Source organism: Theobroma cacao, chromosome 2 (genome assembly GCF_053813885.1).
Source record: "Theobroma cacao isolate CCN51 chromosome 2, ASM5381388v1, whole genome shotgun sequence".
NCBI lineage: Eukaryota > Viridiplantae > Streptophyta > Magnoliopsida > Malvales > Malvaceae > Theobroma > Theobroma cacao.
Genome location: NC_142640.1, coordinates 19,141,708 through 19,161,763, shown reverse-complemented (window position 1 = coordinate 19,161,763; position 20,056 = coordinate 19,141,708). Strand labels below are relative to the sequence as shown.

Sequence of the window (20,056 nt, the reverse complement as noted above, 5' to 3'; positions counted from 1 at the left end):
CATAGGTCTCCATACTATGTAGGAACCTTGATTAGAACCCAACGATAGTCCTAAAACCAAAAACTTTAAAATCCAAAGCTTTAAAACCAAAATCTCTGATCTTTTAACCATGCTCTGATACCAAAAATAATTATCACGATCCGAATCTCTCCATCGGGGCCCTTGACAACCACCGCGAAGCCTCGGCAAACATTCTTTACCCCGAATGCCGATCGAAACCTCGTAAGGCTCTCGTATCAGCTTTCGTACTTTTCCGGTGAGCAATAGTTATGAAATATCGTAATTCGAAGGATTACAAGTCATTTTCAAATTAGAACATAACATATTGTTTTCTGGCTCACAGAGGCATTTTCGTCATTTTTCGTCGAAAATCTCAAAACTTGTTAAAAATGTAGTAGGTAAGCAGAAAATATATATTTAGTGATTTAAAAACAAATTAAGTATCTAAAACGTTCATTTGAAGTGAAAATTTGACCATTTAAATATAACAAAAATATTCAATAAAATTAACTATTTTCTTGTAAAATAATTTTTTTATAAAGCTATTAGTAAATAATTCTTATAGCGTAAAAGTTAATAATATTCATATTTACTATAAAGCAAATAACCAAAGCATAAAATTACCTTTACAGCAACACATGGGCCCACATTTAACCAAAATGCATCGAAAGCTGAAAACCTACAGCTTTTGCCTATTCAAGTTCAAATGAAGGTCCTTGTCAAAGTCAGCTAACTATGGAATTCCTTAAGCCTGAAATGTGAGGAAATAAGGGTGGTGAGATTATAAAATCCCAGTGAGTAAACAGACACCATTTAAACTATCTAAAGGCGAGTAAATGGAGACGAATTAAAATATTCTTTTCCAATATATGTTTCATAAAATGAATATTCAGTTTACTCAATTAATCAACATGGCTTATATATCTCACAAAACTTGGATCTTGCCAAAATCATTCCCGGGGATGCCTTGGCCTAGGCATCTGACCGAGACCACCAAGGCTATTAAATATCTTTACATCCGAAATTCTAACCATGCCTTGGCGTTGGCTGAGTCTCACTCTCACGCGGTGGTCCACGTGAAGTGCACTCAAATCTTTACCTCCAGAGAAACCCTCCGCACGGCTCTCCGATCGAGGTAAGGTATATCTGATTCTGTGCCCCCTCTCTTAGGCTAGTCCACAGAACCTCCACTGCAGGGATTATGGATTATTTTATCTACCACTTGATTTATAAAATCTTTAACTGCATGACATGGCAATTTATCGCAATCTAGCCTCTCTCAAGGCTGAATACATATTATATACATAATTTTGATACAAATAACAACTTTTCCATTCATGCTCACATAATGCTATAAGCCATATAATTTAAAACACAATTTATAACACAAGCGGGCAGTCTCCAATTACTCTATTTTCAAAACCAATATTCAATTTTTCATAAAATTTATAAAATCATTTTATAAAATCTCAATTTCTCCTAAAACATAGCAATTTACCATTTAAACTCATTTTCTATAAAATCACACAATTGAATAAAACTACTCTAGATAATTAAGACGATAATAAGTTTACTCACAGTTTAAGTAGTCGATGTACTCCTAATCCCAGTCTTCAAGCACAATCTCTGTACTTTTACCAGTGTAATTACTCACCACCTATCCACAATGTATAATACATAATTCACCACATCAATGCTTGACCATTATAAAATCAATTCAGGCTCGATGTATATGCATGATATGATATGCTACTTATCCGACTACCGCTTAAATGCGGTGCTGACCTAATTCGATCAATTACCCGATTAATGACAATTGTGTCCGATTTCGCTCCAAATTGCTCCATTTCATTTCTAATACCTCAATTCACCAAACATTATTCAAATAACACCAATTTCAGCATCAAAACCTTCCCATTTCTTCATGGAAAAATTTGGCCATTATAGTGTGCTAACACCGTGATTTTTCCTACTTAATTTTCTCACCATTATTCATCATTTTCTAAGCCATTTCTCTTGAAATAATAATAATCCATCTTCCACACATATCAAGGAAGATTTGGCCATGAAGATTCATGGGGAAAATGGATTCTTTTCTTGTTGTTTTGCTTCTAAATATGCTAAACTAACTAAAAACACTAACATATCTTAAAATCAATTCAATCCAATATCTTTCTCTCTCCTTACCCATTTTGACCAGCCATGAATTCATCATGAAAACATGTAATTTAACCATCGAAAATAAGAAGAAATGCATGGAAAAGGTGGATCACAAGTCAAAATCAAGAAATTTTACCTTTTGTCACTTGTTTCCTTGAATTTCCCACACTTTTCTCTTGAAATTCTTCATCTAGGGTTTGTTCTTCCTTTCTTTCCCTCTCTTCCTTGCTTGGCTGAATATTTGGAGAGATAATGGGCTGATTTATTGAAATACCCCATACTTTGATATGGTGATAAATAAAGTTGAGCGAATGCAAATTGCGGTCAATTAAAATGTTTAAAAGTGATAAGAGACGAAAAGAGTAGTTTAGGATAAAATATTTCGCAAGTGAGAAAATAACAATAAAATAATAATAATTTTATCGGAGGAGAATTTTTGAGATAAAAGGCTATTCGAAAGTCAAGTGAGGCATAATAAGGTATTTCAGGTACCAAGGAGACAAGATAAAATTTTTAAAATATTAATATTTAGCCGGATGTCGAAATCAGTAAAGAAGAAAGATCATATGGTTGATTCAAGTGGGGGAGAAGATGACAAGCCTGACTCTATAAAAATAATTGTCATGACATACATGTGATGGATAGCATGTTTGCATGCTAAGAGAGTCCCGAAAAAAATTTACAAAAGTCGGTATTATACCTAGACGTACAACAAAGTTGATTTAAGCCTCGAACTAGATCAAATAGAGAATTCACAATGAAATTAAGAATTTTAAAGTCCCAGAATGGTTTAATATGGTAATTCAGAGTTTGAGGTTTGATTTGGAGTCAATCCGAAAAATTGACCGATTAAGGGCAAAATGGTCATTTGTCACTTGGGGACAAAATGGAAATTTTGAGAAAAGATTTTTGGCCCCATTTGACTTATTGGAGTAAGATTTGAGGTTTAGAAGTGAAAAATTTTAATTTCGGTATAATTTGGAGTAAAAGGGTAAAATGATAATTTTATCACGAAAAATCAAAAATTTAATTTTTGAAAGGATTTTGATCAAATTTAATTATTTGGAGTGTGAAATGAGTACGAGGAGTGAAAATTATGCATTATGGCAAATTTTCAATTTTTGGGGCAAAAATGTAATTTTTGAAAAGTTCGGGGGCAAAAGTATAATTTTGAAAAATTTACTCCACCAACACTTTGGAAAAATCTAGAAATTTCACTTAAGACTTGGAGAAGTCAAAGGGAATGCATGGTGGAAAAAGTAGCACAAGTGGATGGCTAGAAAAAAAATGAATTAATAAAATATTTAAAATATGAATAAAATAATATTATTTCATTAAACAATAAAAAGGCATAAAAAAATCAGCCCACCCATTCTTCTTCTTCAACATTCAGCCAAGCAAGAAACAAGAGAGAGAAAGGAGAAAATAAAACCCTAGCCAAGAAATTTAAAGGGAAAATAGGTGGAAATTCAAAAATCAAGTGAAAAAAAAGGTAACATTTCTTAAATTTGTCTTGTGCTTTACCTTTCCCATGCATTTCTCATCATTTTTCATGGTTAAATCATGTGATTTGACGATGATTTCAATTCTGGTCATATGGATTTAGAGAGAGAAAGTTGTTAGATAAATTTGATTTTGAGATATGTTAGTGTTTAGTGTTAGTTTAGCATGTTTATGAGTAAAACAACAAGAAAAATATTTATCTTCTCCATGAATTTCCCTAGGCCGAATCTAGCCAATGGTATGTGAGGATGAGGTTGACTTTATTTTAAGAGAATTGGGTGGAAAAATGATGAATTATGAGGTTGGAAATTAAATGGGAATTTTCGGTGCAATAAATTGAAATTTTTACCCACTAGGGGTAAAAACGTAATTTATAGTCCGAACTGATAAATTGGACCAAATTCACAGTCATTGAGGTATTGTGGGTATAATTGGATAATTGAAATTGAAATGGATGGAATTGGAGTCGAATTGAGGATTTTAGGACTTTACACCGTGTATAGGCGAGTTAGGTCGGACACCGTAATTAAGCAATTGTTTAAACATTTCAAATCCTATCTAGTGCATACGCATGGATAAGAGCCTGAAATAATTTATGATAAATTGACACAATTGATTGAATTTTGTGTCATAGATTATGGATAGGTGGTGAGTCAATTGTTTCGGGTAAGAGACTGCACCCGAGGGCGGAAGATAGGAGTATTTCTACTCCTAATACTGTGAGTAAACTTATTATCGTCTTAATTATCTAGAGTAGTTTTATACAACTGTGTGATTTTATGGAAAATGGGTTTAAATGGTAAATTGCTATGTTTTAAGAGAAATTGTAATTTTATAAAATGATTTTATAAATTTTTTAGAAAATCGAATATTGGTTTTGAAAATAGAGTAATTGGAGACTGCTAGTTTGTGTTGTAAATTTATGGTTTTGAATTGAATGGCTTATGACAATAAATGAGCATGAATGGCTAAATTGATTTTGGTGTTAGAATTATTTATATTGTGTATTCAGCCTTGAGAGGCTAGGTTGCGATAAATTGCCATGTCATGCTAGAATGAATTTTATTGATTGGTGGATTATATATTAATTATTTACTGCAGAAGGGGTTCCGTGGACCAGCCTATTAGAGGGGCACGGTAAACTCCATTATATTATTACCTCGAACGGAGAGGCGCGTAGGGTATCTCATGGGGTATAGCTTAGGGTTCACTTCACGCCAAACCACCACGTGAAGGGGAACTCAGCCAACGTCAAGGAACGACTATATTTTCTCAAACTAAAAATATATTTTAAGTGTATACGAAATTTTAACAGCCTTGGCGAACTCGGTTGGATGCCCTGCGCAAGGTATCACCGAGTATGAGTTTTGGCACGAGCCAAAGTTTTAAGAAATTCATAAGCCAAGTTGATTACTCGATTTATATGGATTGATTTTATTTGGTTGAAATGAACTGAAAGGTAATGAAATTACAGTATGATGACTTATTTTAATTGTCTCCATTTACTCGGCTTTAGATGCTTTAGATGGTATCTGTTTACTCACTGAGATTATAAAATCTCACCCCTTCTTCCTATACATTTTTCAAGCTCAGGACAGTTTGTAGATAGTCAAGTAAGACGAGAACTAAGCTCGGAACTGCATTATAGAAAGTAAGAGTTCACAGTCTTACATCCTCTTGGCCAATTGGAGCCCACGTGTCATTGCAGATCAAAACTTATATTTTGGTTTTCTGTATTTCTATTCATACAATTTTTACTTTACTTTCATGTGCGAAAAATTATTTACGAATATTTCTATAAAAATTTATTTTATGAGAAAATAGAATATTTTATTTATTATTTTTGAATAGTACTAGTTGTCAACAATTTGCTTTCAAATGAACGTTTTAGATACTTAATTGTTTTTAAGTCATTAAATATATATTTTCTGCTTACCTACTACATTTTTAGCAAGTTTTGAGATTTTTGACGAAAAATTATGAAAATACCCCTATGAGCCAGAAAATAATATTTTATTGTTCTTATTTAAAAAGGACTTATGATTTTTTTGAAATGCGAGATTTAATAACTGTTGCTCACCGAGGAGATGCGGAAGTTGATGCTAAGCCTTGCGAGGTTTCAATCGACATTCGGGATAAAGAATGTCTGTCGAGGCCTCGCGGCGGTTGTCACGGACCCGATGGGGAGTTCCGGGTCGTGACAATTTTATTGGTATCAGAGCATGATTTAAAGATCAGATATTTTGATTTTAAAGCTTTGGATTTAAAAATTTTTGGTTTTAAAGTTGTTTTAAGGAATCTACACTGACATTGCGTGGCCCCAAGTCCAGTTAAGTTAAGATAAGTTAAGATAAGTTAAGTTAGGTTAGATTGAATAGAATGTATGCATCTTCATATAGAAATCTACCTACTTTTGAGATGCATAAATAATTAAACAATTACTATTTGATTGCATATAGGTTTTGAGGTGCACTGGTGACATACACACCATGTCTAGAAGAGGTGGTAGTCTCAATACCTCTCATAGTGATAGCGAGAGATCTCTAGATTCTACGGCTAGAAGCAAATGGCACCTTGATACAGGTGATTCGGAAGGTGGTCCATCCCGAATTCCTGATAATAGAATTCCTAAGAACTTATCAGAATGGGTTCATAATAAGGGGAGCTTCGAGAGTAGCGAGAATTTTGAAAGTGAGAGTAGCTCCAATACATCGAAAATTGAACAAGATTTCCTTTCGGAACAACCTGGAGAGCACCCTAGAGAATGGACGAGGGAAGAAATTGCAAGGGGATATATTCGTTCTAAGAAGAGCGTGACAGTAGTCCGACTCTTTCCACCAGGCTGTGGGAGAAATGTAAGGGGACTACCAGAAAAGGATAAGGAGAAAGTAACAGTGGCAAGTAAACCCCTTAGAAAAGTGTCAGGTGTACGACATTTTCCTCCCGGTTGTGGAAGAAATGTTGCATCGATGAGTGATGAAGAATATAGGAGAATACAACAAGCCTGGATTGAGGAGCAAAGGAAAAAATCTCAAGAGGAGGAAAACCCGGAAGAGGATCTTTAGGAGGACTTGGAGTAGAATCTTTCGATAAGATCAGATTAAGATGATGATCCCAAGGACATGTAATAGTTTCATAGGATTTTACACTACCTTAACTCTAAGTAGATGTTGTGTAAAAGAGATAATAATTATCTATACAAAGAAGTAAAAATAGTTTGGCTTTTAAAGTATAAGACTAGAATGTATTATAAAATGGTTGTTTAAGTAACTGAAGGTATATGGGAATCTTTAGTATGATAGAGATAAATTGGTAATATAATTATTGAGGAAGGTTATTGAAGGAAGCAATAAGGTTATAAATGACATTTGGAATGGATAATGTGATTAAGTTAATGATTGTAATTTAAGCATGAAGGGGATTATTCAGTGATGTTATGACACTATGAGGTAATAGTTGGGCACAAATATAACCCAATGAAGTTAAATTATGGAATATGGGGAATATAAAATTTTGATTCAGTAAGGATTGTGAGAATAAAGTAAGGAGGAAACTGAGCTATTTTCGTAGTTAATTATATCGAAAGTCAATAAGATTACTGGAGTATAAGATAAAGAAGATAATTGGATAGGGATGACAATAAATTTGAGAAAAGTTGTAGATAGTAAGCAATTTATGTGTGAAGTGGTATATGTACCATGAATTTATTATACTGTATGAAAAGGATGTTTTGAGGTGGAATTTTATGAATGTTGATAAAAGTTAAAAGATGACATCAGATGAAAGTATTAATCTGGCTTAGTGTGTAGGACAAGAAAATAGAAGGTATCTATACTTATGGAACTCATGATATATATCTAAAAGGGAATCCACTGGTTGAGAATGATTGATGTGGTGACTTTGAATGCAGACAAATAGCTTTGATGGGAAAATTTCTAATAGCTACAGTACTTCAGCATTGACTGTTCAACATTATACTGCTCCGAATACCTCACGCCTATGATGCATGAGTAAGATGGGAGTGACACGATAATGAGCTTACAAATTGAATTTTGGTTGTTGGTCATTGTGTTTTGTTATCTGGGAGTCTTAAATATTCTGGAGAATGTTTACCCAAATGAATTGAAAAACTTCTTTATTGCCTTGTATATGGGCATATAATTAAAAGAAAAATTGAAAGATTCTTGAGATGACTATATTGAGATGAGATACCAAGTAATGAAAGTGTGAAGGAAGAATTACGAGACTGGTATAGAAAATCAATTTATATAGAATATCATTACGAGAATTTGTAATATCTGTTTTGATACAGTAAAATGACAAGAGTTAGGAACAACATGAGGCTAATTGTGTGACACCCTAGAAACCTATGAAGATGAGTTAGGGATTGAATGGATGAGTACGTATTTATATATCTTTAAGAGTAAGTGTTTTAGGAATACATAAACATCTTTGAGAAGAGATTATAATCATACACAGCAAGTATGAAACGTAAAATTTTTAAAACTTGCTGAGAAGCCTAACGGCTAAATCACAAGTTAAGGAATCACATGCTGTGAGACATAAGTTTAAGATAGATATTCCCAAGGAAATACTTAAGAGAAGTTTTGCTCTGGATCTCGTTAAAGCAAGCACTAAGTTATGTAATTATAAAAAAAAGGAAGCTGTAAGCTGAGAGTGATATTAGTATTAATATTGAAAAATACTTGAGGAGAATCTAGTTTTAAGTTTTACAATTTCAAGTACAATTTATAGATTGGTTAAGGAAGAATGATGTTATGTTCATATGAAGGAGTGGAACAAGGATGATAGAAGTTGATCTTGAAAATGAAGTCAGATAATGAAACTTTCCTAATATATTATGGAAATTGGAATTCGAAAATGCTTAAGGCATACATGATTCAAATGGGTTCGAGTCTTAAGTGACAAATCAATATCGTAATGCAAGAAAGATACAAGGTAATATAGAGGCATGAAAGATGATTAAGGACAAAAGGATGACTCTTAGGAATTGTGGTATTGCATGAGATGCAATGATCAAGTTGAGATAAATCTTTAAGGCATCAATAGGATTATAAAGCATACACGCATAATAGATCATAATTCAATGGAGATGACATTGTGATGAATGATATATAGTATAAGGAAACTTAAACATATGGTTGGAAATGATATGAATGATATGAAGTTATATACAAGTATAATAAGAATGTTGACATGCACTATAAGAATTATTATATTGAAACTAGGATTAGGACATGGATGAATAAAGGGGGAATGTAGTCCAAGGCATGTGAACACATGGATTCCTATATATAAAGAGAGATGTTGAGATTTGAAAATGCATGTATCTATGTATATATGAAATTGATAATTTTACTAACTAAAGTGAAGAATGGTTATCAGTAATTCGGAGATTTTGAAATAGTATCCAGAGAGGTCAGTGAGCTAAAGTGTTAACGAACATGTAATGAACGATTAAAGTTATGAATGACTTTGAAGGTAAACCTTGGATTGTTTAAGTTCTTAATGGAACTCTAATAAAGGAAGGGTATGGACCAGTATAAGATGGATGAATCAAGGTTGAGAAATTTGGTACAGAGCGAATTAATAAAACGATGATTAAGTATACATAAGTAAGTATGATATGTGATCGAAATCAGTATAATTAAGGTGAAGTTATGGTTCAAATTTAATAATGGTGATAAAGGCATGCTTAGTGTCTCGATATAAGAGATCATGGTTGTGAAAAGTATTACTGATTCAGTTCCAAAGGATGATAATTGCCATAAATAAAGCATTTAATTGAACTGAAGGTGAACGAGGGAAATAAATTGAATATCCCTATAGAAGGAACAAGGAGTAGGATCATAGAAGGAGATTGATAACGCAACATCGACGGGAATTCGAGGACGAATTCTATTTAAGTGGGGGAGATTGAAATACCCCATACTTTGATATGGTGATAAATAAAGTTGAGCGAATGCAAATTGCGGTCAATTAAAATGTTTAAAAGTGATAAGAGACGAAAAGAGTAGTTTAGGATAAAATATTTCGCAAGTGAGAAAATAACAATAAAATAATAATAATTTTATCGGAGGAGAATTTGTCACGACCCGGAACTCCCATCGAGCCCATGACAACGGCCGCGACGTCCCGATAGGCACTCATTACCCCGAATGCCGATCGAAACCCCGCAAGGCTTAGCATCAGCTTCTGCATCTCCCCAGTGAGTGACAGTTATTAAATTTCACATTTCAAAAAAAAATCATAAGTCATTTCCAAATCAAAACAATAAAATATTACTTTCTGGCTCACAGGGGCATTTTCGTCATTTTTCTTCGAAAATACCAAAACTCGTCAAAAACATGGTGTAAAAGCTAAATATATTCATACATACTTTAAATCAAATAACTGAAGAATAAAATTACTTTTTCAGTGACACGTGGGCCCCCAACTGACCAAGAAGATGTAGGGCTATGAACCCTTACTTCCTATGATGCAACTCCGAGATTAATTCTCGTCTTAATCAACTATCAACAAACTGTCCTGAGCCTGAAAAATGGATAGGAAGAGGGGTGAGATTAAATAATCCCAGTGAGTAAACAATTACCATCAAAAGCATCTAAAGCCGAGTAGATGGAGACAATATAAAAACGTTATATCTCAATAATGTTCATAACACAAAATTCGTTTCAATCTATACCAAATAATTTCTTTTCATCAAAATTTCCCCGACTTATGAATTTCTTAAACTTGGCCCCTGCCAGAATCCTTCTCACGGGTACCTTCGTCAAGGTATCCCATTGAGACCGCCAAGGCTGTTCAATGACCCATACCCATAAACATGTTTTCACATCTGACACACAGCCGTTCCTTGGCGTTGGCTGAGTCTCACTCTCACGTGGTGGCCCGAACATGAGGTGCACTCAAATCATACCTCAGGAGATACTTCACCCAACATCTCCCCCCGGAGGTAAGTATATAATTGAGTTATCGTGCCCCTCTCATAGGCAGCCCACGAAAACCCCCACCACTGCAGTGACCGTTTAATATACCACCAGACCCATAAAAATTCCAGTAGCATAATATGGCGAATAAAATGTAATCCAGTCTACCGAGACCAATCCAAAACTATTCATATATTTCATGCCAACCCCAAAAATTTAGCCATTATGCTACCATAGTGTCATAAGCCCCAATTTCAATAACATATAAAATCATAAATTTCAACACAATCTCCATATACTCAATTTTCCCAAAACAATATTTGATTTCAAAATCAGTATAAATCTCTTTTTTATTAAAAAACATTTTAATTGGAACACATAATATTTTATAATTTAAACTCACCACTCAATAAAATCATCAAACAAGTATAATAACTCTAGATATTTAAGACGATAAATTGTCCACTCACAGTTCTAGGAGTCGATGTACTCCTAATCCCAGTCTTCAAGCACAATTTTGGTACTTTTACCAGTGTAATTTGCTCACCACCTATCCACAATGTACAATACATAATTCACCACATCAATGCTTGACCATTATAAAATCAATTCAGGCTCGGTATATATGCATGATATGACATGCAACTTATCCGACTACCGCTTAAATGCGGTGCTGACCTAATTCGGCCTATTACTCGATTAAATTACTAACGCGTCCAATTTAATCTCAAATTAATTTTTTTCAGTTTCTATACCTCAATTGCACCCAAATTGACTTAATGTCCCTCGGTGTGGTGCAAATTATCAGTCCTGATAGCAAATTACGAAAATACCCCTAATGGGTAAAAATTCATATTTTTGCTCCAAAAATTTCCATTATTTTTCTAGACTCATAATTCATCATTATTCATCATAATTCCTCAAATAAACATCAAGATCATCAGCTAATATTCCCCTAGAAAATTCAGCCAATAATGGTAATGGAGGAAAATAAATTCTTTTCTTATTGTTTTATTCCTAAATATGCTAAACTAACTTAAAACACTAACATAACTTAAAATCAAATTAATCTAACAAGTTTCTCTCTCCTAACCCATTTTTCCAGAATTGAATTCATCCTCAAATCACATGATTCAACCATGAAAAATGATAAGAAATGCATGGAAATGATAAATCTTAAGCTAAGCTTGAAAAATCATACCTTTAAACACTTGATTCCTTGAAAAATCACACTTTTTCTTTGAATTTTCTCACTCTAGGGTTTGTTCTTATTTCTCTCTCTCTCCTGCTGGTTTTGGCTGACCATCCCAATGAAGAATTCTGGAACTTTCAAGCCTTTTAATAGGCTTAATAAAATATTATTATTTTATTTACCTTTTGAATATTTTATTATTTTATTTTTTTCTAGCCATTTTTTTTTACTTTCTTTTTCTACCACTCAATCCTCTTCACTTATCCATGTCCTCCATGAAATTTCTAGACTTTTCCAAAGTTTTGGTGAAGTAAATTTTTAAAAATTACACTTTTGCCCCCGTAAAGTGAAAAATTACATTTTTACCCCAAAAAATGAAAAATTGCCCATAGACATATTTTTCATCCCTTATACTCATACCATTCTCCAATTTGTCAAATGTGATCTAAATTCTCTCAAAATCTCAAATTTTGTCTGCGAGTGGAAAAATTACAATTTTGCCCCTAGATAGTGAAAATTTCAATTTGACTCCGAATTGATCCTCGAACTCCTAATTACCATTTTGAGTCATCCTTGAACTGTGAAACTCTTAATTTCACCTTAAAATTCCTATTTGAACTAGTTCGAGGCTTAATCGACTTAATGATACCATTAGGGGCAATATCGTCTTTTAACGATTTCTCGAACTTCCTAAATATACAAACATTCTATCGAGTATGTGAATGACATTATAATTATTTTACAAAGCAGGGTTTGACAACACTACCCCCCTTAAAATAAAATTTTGTCCTCAAAATTTCACTTGTCAACTCAAAGAAAAGGCATGGTATTATCTTTTATTCGATGCTCAACTTCTCCTGTTATCTCCTTTATATGGAATCTTGAGTTTCTCCTCGTATTTATTTCCAACTCAACTTGAATACTTCACTTATATCTATTGTTACCTTTTAGAAGTTTGATCAGCAATAATCCTTTCGATCATAAGTCTTTATGTCATTTAGGATTATACTAAGTGGTTTCCCAAGATAAAGAGTCTATGTAGCCTCCTGTCTATAATCGGTGCTGCAGTCACTGACTATAAACAAGACTCTACATCAACTCCACCATTCTGCTGTTTACCACAAGAGTTGCTTCATTTAATCACTTTTCATTTAACTGAGTTAACACAAGAATTATAAATTCTCTTAGTAATCCTTTATAGTACTCATTTTCTATGCCACCGTCGTAATTCTTTATTCACAAATTCGTTACTTAACATTGATGTTCCTTCTCATTAATCTCTCATCCTCTTTATTTCTTAAGATTTGACTTTGATCAATACATTATTGATCTTAATACTCCACAAGGTAATTTATTTCAATGTAGCCGTTGGAATCTACTTAATTAAAACAAATCTTTCACTTTTGGAGTTACTACCTTAGTCATTCTCAACGGCTTGGCTCTTTTTTGAGTCTATACCACAATTAGCAAAGTAAATTTTCTATCACATATGCATGATCGGGATACTGACCCCAACATATCCATATTATCTATGTGATATGCCACCGTCATCCCTTAGGGCATATTTCATTACCAATATTCACATATCTTTACCATGACAATTTCTCAAATAAATTAAAACTTGGGAAAAACATACTTTACACTTTATATCTCCCTCTATAAGTATCTCCAAAAATCCTCATTTTCTTCCTCCCTTTGGCATATTTCTCAATTCCTTTTAAGAGAAAGTTTCTCATGCCTTCATTTATGTCATTACTATCAACACTCTCATTTGTCTCACTGTCACTAGGACTTTCCCTTATTTTAACTTTCGTTCCCAAATCTGATGGAGCCCAATTAGTAGGTACTCTAAATGGATCTCCTTCTAGATTATTAAGTTCAGGACACCATCGACTTTCAGCAGTAAAATCTGTTGGTCCTTCACTAACACTCTGTGAAATATCAGAATCACTGTCCCCCCTAGACATGTTAAGTGTAATCCAACACACTTCAAAACCTATATGAAATCAAACGAAAATCACTTAATCTCTTATACACCTTGCAAACAAACAGGTCTCTATATGCAGACTCATGCATTCTATTTGACTTAACTTAACGCGGGGACACGCAGTGTCAGTGTGGATTTCTTAAAACAACTTTAAAATCAAAAACTTTGAAATCCAAAGCTTTAAAATCAAAATCTTTGATCTTTAAACCATGCTCTGATACCAATCTAATTGTCACGACCCGGAACTCCCATCGAGCCCATGACAACGGCCGCGACGTCCCGATAGGCACTCATTACCCCGAATGCCGATCGAAACCCCGCAAGGCTTAGCATCAGCTTCTGCATCTCCCCAGTGAGTGACAGTTATTAAATTTCACATTTCAAAAAAAAATCATAAGTCATTTCCAAATCAAAACAATAAAATATTACTTTCTGGCTCACAGGGGCATTTTCGTCATTTTTCTTCGAAAATACCAAAACTCGTCAAAAACATGGTGTAAAAGCTAAATATATTCATACATACTTTAAATCAAATAACTGAAGAATAAAATTACTTTTTCAGTGACACGTGGGCCCCCAACTGACCAAGAAGATGTAGGGCTATGAACCCTTACTTCCTATGATGCAACTCCGAGATTAATTCTCGTCTTAATCAACTATCAACAAACTGTCCTGAGCCTGAAAAATGGATAGGAAGAGGGGTGAGATTAAATAATCCCAGTGAGTAAACAATTACCATCAAAAGCATCTAAAGCCGAGTAGATGGAGACAATATAAAAACGTTATATCTCAATAATGTTCATAACACAAAATTCGTTTCAATCTATACCAAATAATTTCTTTTCATCAAAATTTCCCCGACTTATGAATTTCTTAAACTTGGCCCCTGCCAGAATCCTTCTCACGGGTACCTTCGTCAAGGTATCCCATTGAGACCGCCAAGGCTGTTCAATGACCCATACCCATAAACATGTTTTCACATCTGACACACAGCCGTTCCTTGGCGTTGGCTGAGTCTCACTCTCACGTGGTGGCCCGAACATGAGGTGCACTCAAATCATACCTCAGGAGATACTTCACCCAACATCTCCCCCCGGAGGTAAGTATATAATTGAGTTATCGTGCCCCTCTCATAGGCAGCCCACGAAAACCCCCACCACTGCAGTGACCGTTTAATATACCACCAGACCCATAAAAATTCCAGTAGCATAATATGGCGAATAAAATGTAATCCAGTCTACCGAGACCAATCCAAAACTATTCATATATTTCATGCCAACCCCAAAAATTTAGCCATTATGCTACCATAGTGTCATAAGCCCCAATTTCAATAACATATAAAATCATAAATTTCAACACAATCTCCATATACTCAATTTTCCCAAAACAATATTTGATTTCAAAATCAGTATAAATCTCTTTTTTATTAAAAAACATTTTAATTGGAACACATAATATTTTATAATTTAAACTCACCACTCAATAAAATCATCAAACAAGTATAATAACTCTAGATATTTAAGACGATAAATTGTCCACTCACAGTTCTAGGAGTCGATGTACTCCTAATCCCAGTCTTCAAGCACAATTTTGGTACTTTTACCAGTGTAATTTGCTCACCACCTATCCACAATGTACAATACATAATTCACCACATCAATGCTTGACCATTATAAAATCAATTCAGGCTCGGTATATATGCATGATATGACATGCAACTTATCCGACTACCGCTTAAATGCGGTGCTGACCTAATTCGGCCTATTACTCGATTAAATTACTAACGCGTCCAATTTAATCTCAAATTAATTTTTTTCAGTTTCTATACCTCAATTGCACCCAAATTGACTTAATGTCCCTCGGTGTGGTGCAAATTATCAGTCCTGATAGCAAATTACGAAAATACCCCTAATGGGTAAAAATTCATATTTTTGCTCCAAAAATTTCCATTATTTTTCTAGACTCATAATTCATCATTATTCATCATAATTCCTCAAATAAACATCAAGATCATCAGCTAATATTCCCCTAGAAAATTCAGCCAATAATGGTAATGGAGGAAAATAAATTCTTTTCTTATTGTTTTATTCCTAAATATGCTAAACTAACTTAAAACACTAACATAACTTAAAATCAAATTAATCTAACAAGTTTCTCTCTCCTAACCCATTTTTCCAGAATTGAATTCATCCTCAAATCACATGATTCAACCATGAAAAATGATAAGAAATGCATGGAAATGATAAATCTTAAGCTAAGCTTGAAAAATCATACCTTTAAACACTTGATTCCTTGAAAAATCACACTTTTTCTTTGAATTTTCTCACTCTAGGGTTTGTTCTTATTTCTCTCTCTCTCCTGCTGGTTTTGGCTGACCATCCCAATGAAGAATTCTGGAACTTTCAAGCCTTTTAATAGGCTTAATAAAATATTATTATTTTATTTACCTTTTGAATATTTTATTATTTTATTTTTTTCTAGCCATTTTTTTTTACTTTCTTTTTCTACCACTCAATCCTCTTCACTTATCCATGTCCTCCATGAAATTTCTAGACTTTTCCAAAGTTTTGGTGAAGTAAATTTTTAAAAATTACACTTTTGCCCCCGTAAAGTGAAAAATTACATTTTTACCCCAAAAAATGAAAAATTGCCCATAGACATATTTTTCATCCCTTATACTCATACCATTCTCCAATTTGTCAAATGTGATCTAAATTCTCTCAAAATCTCAAATTTTGTCTGCGAGTGGAAAAATTACAATTTTGCCCCTAGATAGTGAAAATTTCAATTTGACTCCGAATTGATCCTCGAACTCCTAATTACCATTTTGAGTCATCCTTGAACTGTGAAACTCTTAATTTCACCTTAAAATTCCTATTTGAACTAGTTCGAGGCTTAATCGACTTAATGATACCATTAGGGGCAATATCGTCTTTTAACGATTTCTCGAACTTCCTAAATATACAAACATTCTATCGAGTATGTGAATGACATTATAATTATTTTACAAAGCAGGGTTTGACAGAATTTGTGAGATAAAAGGCTATTCGAAAGTCAAGTGAGGCATAATAAGGTATTTCAGGTACCAAGGAGACAAGATAAAATTTTTAAAATATTAATATTTAGCCGGATGTCGAAATCAGTAAAGAAGAAAGATCATATGGTTGATTCAAGTGGGGGAGAAGATGACAAGCCTGACTCTATAAAAATAATTGTCATGACATACATGTGATGGATAGCATGTTTGCATGCTAAGAGAGTCCCGAAAAAAATTTACAAAAGTCGGTATTATACCTAGACGTACAACAAAGTTGATTTAAGCCTCGAACTAGATCAAATAGAGAATTCACAATGAAATTAAGAATTTTAAAGTCCTAGAATGGTTTAATATGGTAATTCAGAGTTTGAGGTCTGATTTGGAGTCAATTCGAAAAATTGACCGGTTAGGGGCAAAATGGTCATTTGCCACCTGGGGACAAAATGGAAATTTTGAGAAAAGATTTTTGGCCCCATTTGACTTATTGGAGTAAGATTTGAGGTTTAGAAGTGAAAAATTTTAATTTCGGTATAATTTGGAGTAAAAGGGTAAAATGATAATTTTGTCACGAAAAATCAAAAATTTAATTTTTGAAAGGATTTTGATCAAATTTAATTATTTGGAGTGTGAAATGAGTACGAGGAGTGAAAATTATGCATTATGGCAAATTTTCAATTTTTGGGGCAAAAATGTAATTTTTGAAAAGTTCGGGGGCAAAAGTGTAATTTTGAAAAATTTACTCCACCAACACTTTGAAAAAATCTGGAAATTTCACTTAAGACTTGGAGAAGTCAAAGGGAATGCATGGTGGAAAAAGTAGGACAAGTGGATGGCTAGAAAAAAAATGAATTAATAAAATATTTAAAATATGAATAAAATAATATTATTTCATTAAACAATAAAAAGGCATAAAAAAAATCAGCCCACCCATTCTTCTTCTTCAACATTCAGCCAAGCAATAAACAAGAGAGAGAAAGGAGAAAATAAAACCCTAGCCAAGAAATTTAAAGGGAAAATAGGTGGAAATTCAAAAATCAAGTGAAAAAAAAGGTAACATTTCTTAAATTTATCTTGTGCTTTACCTTTCCCATGCATTTCTCATCATTTTTCATGTTTAAATCATGTGATTTGAGGATGATTTCAATTCTGGTCATATGGGTTTAGAGAGAGAAAGTTGTTAGATAAATTTGATTTTGAGATATGTTAGTGTTTAGTGTTAGTTTAGCATGTTTATGAGTAAAACAACAAGAAAAATATTTTATCTTCTCCATGAATTTCCCTAGGCCGAATCTAGCCAATGGTATGTGAGGATGAGGTTGACTTTATTTTAAGAGAATTGGGTGGAAAAATTGTCACGACCCGGAACTCCCCATTGGGCCCGTGACAACCGCCGCGAGACCTCGACAGACATTCTTCACCCCGAATGCCGAATTAAACCCCGCAAGGCTTAGCATCAACTTTCGCATCTCCCCGGTGAGCAACAGTTATTAAATCTCGCATTTCAAAAAAATCATAAGTCATTTTCAAATAAGAACAATAAAATATTATTTTCTGGCTCACAGGGGTATTTTCGTAATTTTTTGTCAAAAATCTCAAAACTTGCTAAAAATGTAGTAGGTAAGCAAAAAATATATATTTAATGATTTAAAAACAATTAAGTATCTAAAACGTTCATTTGAAAGCAAATTGTTGACAACTAGTACTATTCAAAAATAATAAATAAAATATTCTATTTTCTCATAAAATAAATTTTTGTAGAAATATTCGTAAATAATTTTTCGCACATGAAAGTAAAGTAAAAATTGTATGAATAGAAATACAGATAACCAAAATATAAGTTTTGATCTGCAATGACACGTGGGCTCCAATTGACCAAGAGGATGTAAGACTGTGAACTCTTACTTTCTATAATGCAGTTCCGAGCTTAGTTCTCGTCCTACTCAACTATCTACAAACTGTCCTGAGCCTGAAAAATATATAGGAAGAAGGGGTGAGATTTTATAATCCCAGTGAGTAAACAGATACCATCAAAAGTATCTAAAGCCGAGTAAATGGAGACAATTAAAATAAGTCATCATACTGTAATTTCATTACCTTTCAGTTCATTTCAACCAAATAAAATCAATCCATATAAATCGAGTAATCAACTTGGCTTATGAATTTCTTAAAACTTTGGCTCGTGCCAAAACTCATACTCGGTGATACCTTGCGCAGGGCATCCAACCGAGTCCGCCAAGGCTGTTAAAATTTTGTATACACTTAAAATATATTTTTAGTTTGAGAAAATACAGCCGTTCCTTGGCATTGGCTGAGTTCCCCTTCACGTGGTGGTTTAGCGTGAAGTGAACCCTAAGCTTTACCCTAGGAGATACACTACGCGCCTCTCCGTTCGAGGTAATAATATAATGGAGTTTTCCATGCCCCTCTAATAGGCTGGTCCACGGAACCCCCTCTGCAGTAAATAATTAATATATAATCCACCAATTAATAAAATTCATTCTAGCATGACATGGCAATTTATTGCAACCTAGCCTCTCAAGGCTGAATACACAGTATAAATAATTTTAACACCAAAATCAGTTTAGCCATTCATGCTCATTTATTATCATAAGCCATTCAATTCAAAACCATAAATTTGCAACACAAACTAGCAGTCTCCAATTACTCTATTTTCAAAACCAATATTCGATTTTCCAGAAAATTTATAAAATCATTTTATGAAATTACAATTTTTCTTAAAACATAGCAATTTACCATTTAAACTCATTTTCCATAAAATCACACAGTTGTATAAAACTACTCTAGATAATCAAGACGATAATAAGTTTACTCACAGTGTTAGGAGTAGAAATACTCCTATCTTCCGCCCTCGGGTGTAGTCTCTTACCCGAAACAATTGACTCACCACCTATCCATAATCTATGACACAAAATTCAATAAATTGTGTCAATTTATCATAAATTATTTCAGGCTCTTATCCATGCGTATGCACTAGATAGGATTTGAAATGTTTAAACAATCGCTTAATTGCAGTGTCTGACCTAACTCGCCTATACACGGTGTAAAGTCCTAAAATCCCCAATTCGACTCCAATTCCATCCATTTCAATTTCAATTATCCAATTATATCCACAATACCTCAATGACTGTGAATTTGGTCCAATTTATCAGTCCGGACTATAAATTATGCTTTTACCCCTAGTGGGTAAAAATTTTAATTTATTGCAC

At 33.5% G+C, this 20,056-nt stretch overlaps 1 long non-coding RNA gene across 1 annotated transcript; it reads right to left on the bottom strand.

The window, feature by feature from the left end:
- Nucleotides 1-9,843: 9,843 nt before the first annotated feature.
- LOC148764137 (uncharacterized) lies at nucleotides 9,844-15,416 on the bottom strand. Its single transcript, XR_016024715.1, has 4 exons — nucleotides 15,336-15,416; nucleotides 14,347-14,470; nucleotides 11,084-11,163; nucleotides 9,844-10,218 (listed from the first exon to the last, which is right to left on the bottom strand). It is a non-coding gene; the product is annotated as an uncharacterized LOC148764137 (long non-coding RNA).
- Between the last annotated feature and the right edge of the window lie 4,640 nt (nucleotides 15,417-20,056).